Source organism: Salmo salar, chromosome 24, assembly GCF_965601325.2.
Source record: "Salmo salar chromosome 24, fSalSal1, whole genome shotgun sequence".
NCBI classification, from domain to species: Eukaryota; Metazoa; Chordata; class Actinopteri; order Salmoniformes; family Salmonidae; genus Salmo; species Salmo salar.
In genome coordinates, this window is record NC_138314.1 from 37,097,063 (window position 1) to 37,112,024 (window position 14,962).

Sequence of the window (14,962 nt, forward strand, 5' to 3'; positions counted from 1 at the left end):
ACAGCTAACGATTAGCGGGCCGCAGATGGGCGATCAGGTTACGTCGCGACGGAGGGGCCAGTTGGATAACTCCCTCGGGCAGATAACGTCGGTGGTCCAGTCGTGAAGACCCGATGGGGCTCCGCATCGGCAGTAAAACGGGTCAGGATAGGTGAGTTGTAGCCCAGGAGACACTTCAGCTGGCTAGCTCAGGAATAGCCCAGGAGTGTCTGACGGAACTCTTCAGCTGGCTAGCTGGCTAGCTCATTAATAATGTGTGTTAATTCCGTGACCGACGTTGCCAATAGTCACTCAGGTAGCAGCTAGTTAGCTGCAAGATCCAGGTGTAAATGTCCAGAGCCTGCGGTAGAAATCGGGGAAAGGAGAGAGAATAGGTCCGGTATGCTCTGGTCTGAGTCGCGCTGTACAAAAACTGGCGATAGCTTTTCGAGCTAATGGATAGCTGAGGACAGCTAACCGTGGCTAGCTGAACTTCAACGTTAGCCAGTGAAAATGGCTAACCTCTTGCTAGCTTCTGTTGTGGAATTCAGATGAGGTAAATAATACTTTCTTTTTTAAATTGGTGAGGCGGGTTGCAGGAGAGTGCTTTGAGGTTGAGTTTTTAGAATTAAAAAAATATATATATATATATATATATATATATATATATAAAAAGATAAGTGAAGAAAAAAAAAAAAAGTAAATATATATATACACGGGACACGACAAGAGGAGGGTAGAGGACGTCTGAACTGCTACGCCATCTTGGGAAAAAAAAAGTTGAGGAGTATACCACATCAGTCACCGACTACATCAATAAGTGCATCAATGATGTCGTCCCCATGGTGACCATACGTACGTACATACCCCAACCAGAAACCATAGATAACAGGCCACATCCGCTCTGAGCTAAAAGGTAGAGCTGCTGCTTTCAAGGAGTGGGACACTAACCCGGATGCTTACAAGAAATCCTGTTATGCCCTTCGACGAACCATCAAACAGGCAAAGAGTCAATACAGGACAAAGATTGAATCCTACTACACCGTCTCTGACGCTCGTCGGATGTGGCAGGGCTTGCAAACTATTACACACTACAAAGGGAAACTCAGCCACAAGCTGCCCAGTGACATGATCCTACCATGATCCTAAGCTAAATTACTTCTATGCACGCTTCAAGGCAAGCAACACTGAAGCATGCAGGAGAGTGCCAGCTGTTCCGGAAGACTGTGTGATCACGCTCTCCGTAGCCGATGTGAGTAATACCTTTAAACAGATCAACATTCACAAGGCCGCAGGGCCAGACGGATTACAAGGACGTGTACTCGGTGCATGCGCTGACCAACTGGCAAGTGTCTTCGCTGATATTTTCAACCTCTCCCTGACTGAGTCTGTAATATCTTAATTTTTCAAGAAAACCACCATATTCCCTGTGCCCAAGAATGCCAAGGTAACCTGCCTAAATGACTACCGCCCTGTAGCACTCATGTCTGTAGCCGTGAAGTGCATTGAAAGGCCAGTCATGGCTCACATCAACACCATTATCCCAGAAACCCTAGACCCAGTCCAATCTGCATACCACGCCAAAAGATCCACAGGTGACACAATCTCTATTGCACTCCACACTGCCCTTTCACAGCTGGACAAAAGGAACACCTACGTGAGAATTCTGTTCATTGACTACAGCTCAGCGTTCAACACCTTAGTGCCTTAACCTGTTAGGGCTAGGGGGCAGTATTGACACGGCTGGATAAAAAACGTACCCGATTTAATCTGGTTATTACTCCTGCCCAGTAACTAGAATATGCATATAATTATTGGCTTTGGATAGAAAACACCCTAAAGTTTCTAAAACTGTTTGAATGGTGTCTGTGAGTATAACAGAACTCATATGGCAGGCAAAAACCTGAGAAGATTTCATGCAGGAAGTGGCATGTCTGACAAGGTGTCGTTCTTCTTGTCTCTGTTTATTGAAGAGTGAGGATCTTAGCTGTCCCGTGACACTTCCTACGGCTGCCATAGGTTCTCAGAAGGCGGCAAAACGCTGAATCGTGGCTTTGCAGGCTCTGGCTGAAAAAAAAGTAGCGCGTTTGGGTAGTGGCTGGTTACAGTACTGTGAGACTCAGGCTCGTGCCCGCGTCGACCGAAAGCTTTGTTTTCTCGAGTGCATAGAGGAGTTTTGTATCTATAATTCTTAAAATAATTGTTATGCTTTTTGTGAACGTTTATCGTGAGTAATTTAGTAAATTGTTAGTGAATTCGCCGGAAGTTTGTGCGGGGTATGCTAGTTCTGAACGTCACATGCTAATGTAAAAAGCTGGTTTTTGATATAAATATGAACTTGATTGAACAAAACATGCATGTATTGTATAACATAATGTCCTAGGGTTGTCATCTGATGAAGATCAAAGGTTAGTGCTGCATTTAGCTGTCTTCTGGGTTTTTGTGACATTATATGCTAGCTTGAAAAATGGGTGTCTGATTATTTCTGGCTTGGTACTCTGCTGACATAATCTAATGTTTTGCTTTCGTTGTAAAGCCTTTTTGAAATCGGACAGTGTGGTTAGATTAATGAGAGTCTTGTCTTTAAATAGCTGTAAAATAGTCATATGTTTGAGAAATTGAAGTAATAGCATTTCAAAGGTTTTGAAAATCGCGCCACAGGATTCAACTGGCTGTTACGTAGGTGGGACGAATTCGTCCCGCCTGCCCCAGAGAGGTTAACCTCTCTGGGGTATGTGGGACGCTAGCGTCCCACCCGCAGGACATACTATTATTGAAATAGCAGGGCGGCAAATTCAAAACAACAAAAATCTCATAATTCAAATTTCTCAAACATACAAATATTATATCCCATTTTAAAGATACACTTCTCGTTAATCCAACCACATTGTCCGATTTCAAAAAGGCTTTACAGTGAAAGCATAACATTAGATTATGTTAGGACAGCGCTGAGACAAGAAAAACCACACAGCCATTTTCCAAGCAAGGAGAGGCATCACAAAAACCAGAACTACAGCTAAAATTAATCACTAACCTTTGACGATCTTCATCAGATGACACTCCCAGGACTCAATGTTACACAATACATGTATGTTTTGTTCAATAAAGTTCATATTTATATCCAAAAACCCCATTTTACATTGGCGCGTGATGTTCAGAAAATGTATTGCCTCCAAAACTCACGGGTAATACATCAATTTACAGAAATACTCATCATAAACGTTGATAAAATGTATTAGTTATTGAAAGAATTATAGATACACTTCTCCTTAATGCAACCGCTGTGTCAGATTTCAAAATAGCTTTACGGCGAAATCACATTGTTCGATATTCTGAGTACAGAGCTCAGCCATCAAAGCAAGCTATGCAGTTACCTGCCAAGTTCTGGAGTAAACAAAAATCAGAAATAGTATTATAAATCTTCACTTACCTTTTGTAACGGCTGTCTTCTGTAGAAATGGACCAAGGCGCAGCAGGTATGTGAATACTCATCTTTAATTAAAATAAAGGAGTAGAGCATCCACTTAACAATTCAAACAATATATAAGACAGGAACAGTTTTGCAGGCACACAACACGCAGTGCAAAAACAACTACCCACAAAACCAAGTGACAAACATACTCCTACATATATGACTCCCAATCAGGAACAACGATCCCCAGCTGTTCCTGATCAGGAGTCACAAGACCAACACAGAACAATCACACACACAAGACTGCCACGTCCTGACCCCAAAACTACAACAACAGCTCCATCTGCTGGTCAGGACGTGACAGTACCCCCCCCTCAAGGTGCAGACCCCGGAATGCACCTAACAACGAAAAAACACCAACAAACAAAATCCCCAACAAAACCCATAAACAATAACCCCTAAACAATAAGGGAGGGAAGGGAGGGTGGCTGCCGTCAACGACGGCACTGTGCTACACCCTCCCTCCCCAACCCACCTATCCTGGAGGTGGCTCCGGTGCAGGACGTGGACCCTGCTCCACCCTCGGCGTCGCCCACTTCGGTGGAGCCGATAGCTGCGCCAGGCAGACGGACCCCTCGAGCCGGGCCGGAGGACAGGAGGGCCCCTCGGGCCGGGCCGGGGGACAGGAGGGCCCCTCGGGCCGGGCCGGGGGACAGGAGGGCCCCTCGGGCCGGGCCGGGGGACAGGAGGGCCCCTCGGGCTGACCCGGGGGACAGGAGGGCCCCTCGGGCTGGGCCGGAGAGCAGGAGGGCCCCTCGGGCTGGGCCGGAAGTCATGCGGGCCACTCGGGCTGGGCCGGAAGGCATGCGGGCCACTCGGGCTGGGCCGGAAGGCATGCGGGCCACTCGGGCTGGGCCGGAGGGCAGGAGGACCACTCGGGCTGGACCGGAGGGCAGGAGGACCACTCGGGCTGGACCGGAGGGCGGGAGGACCACTCGGGCTGGACCGGAGGGCAGGAGGACCACTCGGGCTGGACCGGAGGGCAGGAGGACCACTCGGGCTGATCCTGACAGGCCGGGCACCCTGGCAGATCAGGGCAGTCCGGCCACTCTGGCAGAACAGGGCAGTCCGGCCACTCTGGCAGAACAGGGCAGTCCGGCCACTCTGGCAGAACAGGGCAGTCCGGCCACTCTGGCAGAACAGGGCAGTCCGGCCACTCTGGCAGAACAGGGCAGTCCGGCCACTCTGGCAGAACAGGGCAGTCCGGCCACTCTGGCAGAACAGGGCAGTCCGGCCACTCTGGCAGATCAGGGCAGTCCGGCCACTCTGGCAGAACAGGGCAGTCCGGCCACTCTGGCAGAACAGGGCAGTCCGGCCACTCTGGCAGTTCAGGGCAGTCCGGCCACTCTGGCAGTTCAGGGCAGTCCGGCCACTCTGGCAGTTCAGGGCAGTCCGGCCACTCTGGCAGTTCAGGGCAGTCTGGCCACTCTGGCAGTTCAGGGCAGTCTGGCCACTCCGGCAGTTCAGGGCAGTCTGGCCACTCCGGCAGTTCAGGGCAGTCTGGCCACTCTGGCAGTTCAGGGCAGTCTGGCCACTCCGGCAGTTCAGGGCAGTCTGGCCACTCCTGCAGTTCAGGGCAGTCTGACCTCTCTGGCGACTGTTGACTGGCGGGCAGCTCTGACGACTGTTGACTGGCGGGCAGCTCTGACGACTGTTGACTGGCGGGCAGCTCTGACGACTGTTGACTGGCGGGCAGCTCTGACGACTGTTGACTGGCGGGCAGCTCTGACGACTGTTGACTGGCGGGCAGCTCTGACGACTGTTGACTGGCGGGCAGCTCTGGTGATGGTTGACTGGCGAGGCTGGGTTGACACACTAGACTCCTGATGCGCGGGGCTGGTATAGGACGTGCCAGCCCGGAGACACGCACCTCCATGCTAGTGCGTCTGGCGGGAAACACCGGACCGAAAGGGCGCACTGGCGGTCTTGAGTGCAGGGTTGGCATCACCCCTTCCGGCTCGATGCTCCCCTTGCCCTGGCACCTGCGGGGCGCTGGTACTGGGCGCACTGGGCTGTGCGTCCGTATAGGCGAGATGGTGCGCACCTCAGCGTAACATGGCGCCCTCCACCTCGTACGCACCTCCCTGTAGTCACGGGTAGCTGGCTTACGGCTCTTCCCTGGCCTGGCCAAGCTACCCGTGTGCCCCCCCCAAAAAAAATCTTGGGGCTGCCTCTCGGGTTTCCTAGCCAACCGTGTTCCAGCGTAACTTTCCCGATGGTTCCTCTGTCCAGCTGCCTCCACTCTCCTGAGTGCCTCCACCTGTTCCCATGGGAGGCAATCCCTTCCGGCCAGGATCTCTTCCCAGGTGTAGGCTCCCTTGCCGTCCAGGACGTCCTCCCATGTCCATTGTTCCCTTTTTCTCTCCTGTGGCTTCCTCCTCTTCTGCTGCTTGGTCCTTTGGTGGTGGGTAGTTCTGTAACGGCTGTCTTCTGTAGAAATGGACCAAGGCGCAGCAGGTATGTGAATACTCATCTTTAATTAAAATAAAGGAGTAGAGCATCCACTTAACAATTCAAACAATATATAAGACAGGAACAGTTTTGCAGGCACACAACACGCAGTGCAAAAACAACTACCCACAAAACCAAGTGACAAACATACTCCTACATATATGACTCCCAATCAGGAACAACGATCCCCAGCTGTTCCTGATCAGGAGTCACAAGACCAACACAGAACAATCACACACACAAGACTGCCACGTCCTGACCCCAAAACTACAACAACAGCTCCATCTGCTGGTCAGGACGTGACACCTTTGCTGATCTTCATCGGAATGCACTCCCAGGACTCCCACAAGAAATGTTTGTTTTGTTCGATAAACTCCATATTTATGTCCAAATACCTCCGTTTTGTTCGCGCGTTCAGATCACTATTCCAAAGGCACAATGTGCGAGAGCAAAACCCTAGACGAAAAGTCAAAGAGTTCCATTAACGTTCGTAGAAACATTTCAAACGATGTTTACAATCAATCCCTAGGGTCTTTTTATCATACATATTCAATAATATTCCAACCGGACAATAGCGTATTCATTACAGAGGAAAAAGAAGAAACGGTGCGCCCGCGTGACCGCGCAGTAAACAACTCATTGGCCTCAGGCAGTCCACTTGTTGAGTCAGCTCTTATTCTCTCCCCAGTAACAGTAGAAGCATGAAACAAGGTTCTAAAGACTGTTGACATCTAGTGGAAGCCTTAGGAAGTGCAAAATGAACCCTAAGTCACTGTATACTGTATAGTCAATCACTTGAAAAACTACAAACCTCAGATTTCCACATTTCCTGGTTGGATTTTTCTCTGGTTTTTGCCTGCCATATGAGTTCTGTTATACTCACAGACATCATTCAAACAGTTTTAGAAACGTCAGAGTGTTTTCTATCCAAATACTAATAATATGCACATCCTACCTTCTTAGCCTGTGTAGGAGGCAGTTTACTATGGGCACGCCTTTCATCCGGACGTCAAAATACTGCCCCCTACCCTAGAGAAGTTAACTTCTTCGGGCTTGGGGGCAGTATTTGGATGAATGATGTGCCCAAAGTAAACTGTGTGTTACTCAGGCCAAGAAGCTATAATTGGTAGATGTGGATAAAAAACACTCTAACGTTTCCAAAACTGTTAAAATAATATCTGTGAGTATAACAGAACTGATATGGCAGGCGAAAACCCGAGGACAATCCATCCAGGATTTTTTTTTCAGCTCACCACTGATTACAATGGCTGGGAATGGGAATATAAAAGGAATACCTCCAAGATTGCAGTTCCTAGGGCTTCCACTGGATGTCAACAGTCTTTAGAAAGAGTTTCAGGCTTTTTTTTTGTAAAATGAGCTAGAATTTGTCGTTTTTCTAAGTGGCTCCCATTTTGGCTGTAGTGTTTGTTGTGCGTTCCGGTGAGGGCACGCACTTCGTTATTTATCTCCGGTAATGGTCTCCGGTATTCTCTGTGTTAAATTTTATAGTTTATTTACATATTAGGGTACCTGAGGATTGATTAGGAACATTGTTTGATATGTTTGGAAGAAGTTTATTGGTAACTTACGGGGGAAACCAGTGGATTACTGAGTCAAGCACACCAATGAAACTGACTTTTTGGGGATATAAAGAAGGACTTTATCGAACAAAAGGACCATTTGTTATGTAGCTGGGACTCTTGTGATTGCAACCAGATGAAGATCTTCAAAGGTAAGTGATTTATTTTACCGCTATTTCTGACTTTCGTTATGCCTCTGCTTGGATGGAAATGTATGTAATGCTTTTCTCTGCGGGGCGCTGTCCTCAGATAATCTCATGGTGTGCTTTCGCTGTAAAGCGTTTTTGAAATCTGACAAAGCGGCTGGATTAACAAGAAGCTAAGCTTTTAACTGATGTATAACACTTGTATTTTCATGGATGTTTAATATTACGATTTTTGTAATTTGAGTTTCGAACTCTGCAATTTCACCGGATGTTGGCCAGGTGGGACGGTAGCGTCCCAATGATCTGCAAGAAGTTAACCTGTTGGGTCTAGGGGGCAGCATTTGCACGTCTGGATAAAAAAAATGTACCCGATTTAATCTGGTTACTAATCCTACCCAGTAACTAGAATATGCATATACTTATTATATATGGATAGAAAACACTCTAAAGTTTCCAAAACTGTTTGAATGGTGTCTGTGAGTATAACAGAACTCATTTGGCAGGCAAAACCCTGAGACATTTTCTGACAGGAAGTGGATACCTGATGTGTTGTATTGACTTTAAACCTATCCCATTGAAAAACACAGGGGTTTAGGAATATTTTGGCACTTCCTATTGCTTCCACTAGATGTCACCAGCCTTTACAAAGTGTTTTGAGTCTTCTGGAGGGAGATCTGACCGAACAAGAGCCATGGAACGATGATGGCCCATTAGACACCTTGCGCGCGAGTTCATGTTGGGTACCCTCGTTCCAATACGTTATAAAAGAGTATGCATTCGTCCACCTTGAATATTATTCATGTTCTGGTTAAAAAAGGCCCTAATGATTTATGCTATACAACGTTTGACATGTTTGAACGAACGGAAATATATTTTTTCCCCTCGTTCATGACGAGAAGTCCGGCTGGCTTACATCATGTGCTAACGAGACGGAGATTTTTGGACATAAATGATGAGCTTTTTTGAACAAAACTACATTCGTTATGGACCTGTGATACCTGGAAGTGACATCTGATGAAGAGAATCAAAGGTAATGGATTATTTACATAGTATTTTCGATTTTAGATCTCCCCAACATGACGTCTAGTCTGTATCGCAACGCGTATTTTTCTGGGCGCAGTGCTCAGATTATTGCAAAGTGTGATTTCCCAGTAAGGTTATTTTTAAATCTGGCAAGTTGATTGCGTTCAAGAGATGTAAATCTATAATTCTTTAAATGACAATATAATATTTTACCAATGTTTTCTAATTTTAATTATTTAATTTGTGACGCTGACTTGACTGCCGGTTATTGGAGGGAAACGATTTCCTCAACATCAATGCCATAGTAAAACGCTGTTTTTGGATATAAATATGAACTTGATAGAACTAAAAATGCATGCATTGTCTAACATAATGTCCTAGGAGTGTCATCTGATGGAGATTGTAAAAGGTTAGTGCATCATTTTAGCTGGTTTTATGGTTTTGGTGACCCTGTCTTTGACTTGACAAAACATTACACACAACTCTTGTAAATGTACTGTCCTAACATACTCTAAATTTATGCTTTCGCCGTAAAACCTTTTTGAAATCGTAAAACGTGGTTAGATTAAGGAGATGTTTATCTTTCAAATGGTGTAACATAGTTGTATTTTTGAAAAATTTGAATTTTGACATTTATTTGGATTCAAATTTGCCGCTCTTGAAATGCACCTGCTGTTGATGGAGTGCACCACGGGTGGCACGCTAGCGTCCCACCTAGCCCCAAGAGGTTAAAAAGATCATCACTAAGCTAAGGACCCTTGGACAAAACACTTCCCTTTCCAACTGGATCCTGGACTTCCTGACGGGCCGCCCACAGGTGGTAAGTCTAGGTAACAACACATCTGCCACGCTGATCCTTAACACGGGGGCTCCTCAGGGGTGCGTGCTTAGCCAAGCACGACTCCAACTCCATCATCAAGTTTGCCGACAACACAACGGTGGTAGGCCTGATCACCGACAATGATGAAACAGCAATGTGGTGCCAGGACAACAACGTCTCCCTCAATGTCAGCAAGACAAAGGAGCTGATCACGGACTACAGGAAAAGGAGGGTAGAGCACACCCCCATTCACATCGACAGGGCTGTAGTGGAGCAGGTCGAGAGCTTCAAGTTCCTTGGAGTCCACATCACCAACAAGCTATCATGGTCCATACACAGTCGTGAAGAGGGCACGACAATGCCTATTCCTCCTCAGGAGACTGACAAGATTTGTCATGGGTCCTCAGATCCTCAAAAGGTTCTACAGCTGCACCATCAAGAGCATCCTGATTGGTTGCATCACTGCCTGTTATGGCAACTGCTCGGCATTTGATTGCAAGGCGCTACAGAGGGTAGTGCGTATGGCCAAGTACAACACTGAGGCCAAGCTTCCGGCCATCCAGGACCTCTATACCAGGCGGTGTTAGAGGAAGGCCCTAAAAATTGTCAAAGACTCCAGCCACCCTAGTCATTGACTGTTCTCTCTGCTACCGCACAGCAAGTGGTACCGAAGTCTAGTTTCATAAGACTCCTTAACAGCTTCTACCCCCAAGCCATAAGACTGCTGATCAAATGGCTACTAGGACTATTTGCATTGACCCCCTCTTTTTTATGCTGCTTATTAGCAATGCATAGTCACTTACCCCTACCTACATGTACATTACCTCAGCTACCTTGACTAACCTATAACACCCCCCCCCCCCCCCACACACACACACACACACACACACACACACACACACACACACACACACACACACACACACACACACACACACACACACACACACACACACACACACATTGACTCAGTACTGGTACTTGGTATTTAGCCTCATTATTAGATACAAATTATGCAAATAAACAATGTAAAATATCATGATTAGTATATCTGTATAATTCCATATTGTTGCCCTATTATGTGTTCTGAACGTAGTGAAATGTTGAGATTTTTTTCATGGAAATTAGAAACTGGAAGTCCTGCCGCTTGCACAGTCAGCATGTTACAGCTGTGAGAGTGTATAGAAGTATTTTTTGAACACTAATGTGGAGTGTATCAACTGAGATTTAAATAATTTACACAAACAGATTTCAACAGAATAAAGTCCCACAATTCAAAGATGACCGCAATATACCATTACACTAATTCTGAAAATATTTCACTAATCTTAACATAAACCATAAACCAAATTTACCCCAGAATTAGTATATAAACTCAATACAATAAGTCAGTGTTTCTCAAACTCAAACCTGGGGACCCCAAGGTGTGCACAATTTTATTTTTGCCCTAGCAGTACATAGCTGATTCAAATAATCACCTCATCACCAAGCTTTGATTATTTGAAACGACTTAAACCTAAATGTGCACCACTTTGTGTCCCCAGGACTGAGTTTGTGAAATACCGCATTAAGTAATGACTTTAAGAATGATTACCTGCTGCATTCAAAAATAGCCAATCTACACCACTAGACTAAACTTCACTTCCATCAACCTTGTGGTATTGAGAGATAAACATGGTAATGCCTTCATTGATTGCACATAAAGGAAGATAGTTCCTTCATGATAGAGTGCTTGATTTGTTATCCAACTGATATTTTGTCCTTTCTGTCATCCTGTGAACCCCGTTCATTGCTGCTCACAGCTAAAGGTTTATAATACTGCCAAAGACTCCAATATATACTGCTCAAAAAAATAAAGGCAACACTTAAACAACACATCCTAGATCTGAATGAAAGAAATAATCTTATTAAATACTTTTTTCTTTACATAGTTGAATGTGCTGACAACAAAATCACACAAAAAAAATAAATGGAAATCCAATTTATCAACCCATGGAGGTCTGGATTTGGAGTCACACTCAAAATTAAAGTGGAAAACCACACTACAGGCTGATCCAACTTTGATGTAATGTCCTTAACCTGTTATGGCTAGGGGGCAGTATTTTCACGGCTGGATAAAAAACGTACCCGATTTAATCTGGTTACTACTCCTGCCCAGTAACTAGAATATGCATATAATTATTGTCTTTGGATAGAAAACACTCCAACGTTTCTAAAACTGTTTGAATGGTGTCTGTGAGTATAACAGAACTCAAATGGCAGGTCAAAACCTGAGAGATTCCTTTACGGGAAGTGGCCTGTCTGACCATTTCTTGAACTTCTTTGCCATCTCTATCTTTTACAAAGGATCTCTGCTCTAACGTGACACTTCCTACGTCTTCCATGGGCGCTCAGAGCCCGGGAAAAACCTGAATGTCGTCATCCCAGCCCCAGGCTGAAACACATTATCGCCTTTCTCAAGTGGCCGATCAAGGGACTGTGGGCTTAGGCGTGTGCCCTGGCTGCCCCCGTCTTTGTGATTTTTCCTCTATTTGCCGAAAAGGAGATTCCCAGTCGGAATATTATCACTTTTTTACGAGATAAATTGCATAAAAATTGATTTTAAACAGCGGATGACATGCTTCGAAGTACGGTAATGGAATATTTAGAATTTTTTTGTCACAAATTGCGCCATGCGCACGACCCTTATTTACCATTTCGGATAGTGTCTGGGACGCACGAACAAAACGCCGCTATTCGGATATAACGATGGATTATTTTGGACCAAATCAACGTTTGTTATTGAAGTAGCAGTCCTGGGAGTGCATTCTGACGAAGACAACAAAAGGTCATCAAACTTTTATAATAGTAAATCTGATATTGGTGAGTGCTAAACTTGCCGGGTGTCTAAATAGCTAGCCCGTGATGGCTGGGCTATGTACTTAGAATATTGCAAAATGTGCTTTCACCAAAAAGCTATTTTAAAATTGGACATATCGAGTGCATAGAGGAGTTCTGTATCTATAATTCTTAAAGTAATTGTTATGCTTTTTGTGAACGTTTATCGTGAGTAATTTAGTAAATTGTTAGTAAATTCCCCGGAAGTTTGCTGGGGGTATGCTAGTTCTGAACGTCACATGCTAATGTAAAAAGCTGTTTTTTGATATAAATATGAAGTTGATTGAACAAAACATGCATGTATTGTATAACATAATGTCCTGGGTGTGTCATCTGATGAAGATCATCAAAGGTTAGTGCTGCATTTAGCTGTCTTCTGGGTTTTTGTGACATTATATGCTAGCTTGAAAAATGGGTGTCTGATTATTTCTGGCTTGGTACTCTGCTGACATAATCTAATGTTTTGCTTTCGCTGTAAAGCCTTTTTGAAATCGGACAGTGTGGTTAGATAAAGGAGAGTCTTGTCTTTAAAATGATGTGAAATAGTCATATGTTTGAAAAATTGAAGTTTTTGTATTTTTGAGGAATTTGTAATTCACACCACGCCTATCATTGGATATTGGAGCAGGTGTTCCGCTAGCGGAACGTCTAGATGTAAGAGGTTAAAACAAGTCAAAATGAGGCTCAGTAGTGTGTGTGGCCTCCACGTGCCTGTATGACCTCCCTACAACGCCTGGGCATGCTCCTGATGAGTTGGCGGATGGTCTCCTGAGGGATCTCCTCCCAGACCTGGACTAAAGCATCCGCCATCTCCTGGACAGTCTGTGGTGCAACGTGGCGTTGGTGGATGGAGCGAGACATGATGTCCCAGATGTGCTCAATTGGATTCAGGTCTGAGGAACGGGCGGGCCAGTCCATAGCATCAATGCCTTCCTCTTGCAGGAACTGCTGACACACTCCAGCCACATGAGGTCTAGCATCGTCTTGCATTAGAAGGACCAGGGCCAACCGCACCAGCATATGGTCTCACAAGGGGTCTGAGGATCTCATCTCGGTACCTAATGGCAGTCAGGCTACCTCTGGCGAGCACATGGAGGGCTGTGCGGCCCCCCAAAGAAATGCCACCCCACACCATGACTGACCCATCGCCAAACCGGTCATGCTGGAGGATGTTGCAGGCAGCAGAACGTTCTCCACGGCGTCTCCAGACTCTGTCATGTCTGTCACGTGCTCAGTGTGAACCTGCTTTCATCTGTGAAGAGCACAGGGCGCCAGTGGCGAATTTGCCAATCTTGGTGTTCTCTGGCAAATGCCAAACGTCCTGCACGGTGTTGGGCTGTAAGCACAACCCCCACCTGTGGACGTCGGGCCCTCATACCACCCTCATGGAGTCTGTTTCTGACCGTTTGAGCAAACACATGCACATTTGTGGCCTGCTGGAGGTCATTTTGCAGGGCTCTGGTAGTGCTTCTCCTGCTCCTCCTTGCACAAAGGCGGAGGTAGCGGTCCTGCTGCTGGGTTGTTGCCCTCCTACGGCCTCCTCCACATCTCCTGGTGTACTGGCCTGTCTCCTGGTAGCGCCTCCATTCTCTGGACACTACGCTGACAGACACAGCAAACCTTCTTGCCACAGCTCGCATTGATGTGCCATCCTGGATGAGCTGCACTACCTGAGCCACTTGTGTGGGTTGTAGACTCCGTCTCATGCTACCACTACAGTGAAAGCACCGCCAGCATTCAAAAGTGACCAAAACATCAGCCAGGAAGCATAGGAACTGAGAAGTGGTCTGTGGTCCCCACCTGCAGAACCACTCCTTTATTGGGGGGTGTCTTGCTAATTGCCTATAATTTCCACCTTTTGTCTATTCCATTTGCACAACAGCATGTGCAATTTATTGTCAATCAATGTTGCTTCCTAAGTGGACAGTTTGATTTCACAGAAGTGTGATTGACTTGGAGTTACATTGTGTTGTTTAAGTGTTCCCTTTATTTTTTTGAGCAGTGTATTATCTGAAATGCGCATTTCATCACTTCGCAAAAAAAAAATCCTATTAAAAAAACAAATTTTCTATATCATTCTTATTAGTTATTATGAATTTACCATGTTCAATATGACTGTAGTATTTTATTTGTTCCAAGTTAACTCACAGATTTGACGGTTTGTTAAGAAGAGCGAGGAGAGAGAAAGAGAGGAGATATTGGCATCTCTGTTCTCCTTAGAAGCCTTGCTCAATTTTTTTCCCCTCCGCATACACATGGTTAGCAGATGTTAGGCGAGTGTAGCGAAATGCTTGTGCTTCTAGTTCTGACAGTGCAGTAATATCTAACAAATAATCTAAGAAATTCACAACGGCGACCTTACACACACAAGGGGATGAGATAACAATATGTACATATAAATATATGGATGCGCGATGGCCATGCAGCATAGGCAAGATGCAATAGATGGTATAAAATGCAGTATATACATATGAGATAAGTAATGTAGGATATGTAAACATTATTAAAGTGGCATTATTTAAAGTGACTAGTGAAATTGAGTTTTTGCATCTAATGATGCATCTGAGCTCCTAGAGTGTCCGGCTCTCATGTTATTGAGGGGGTCATGACCCCC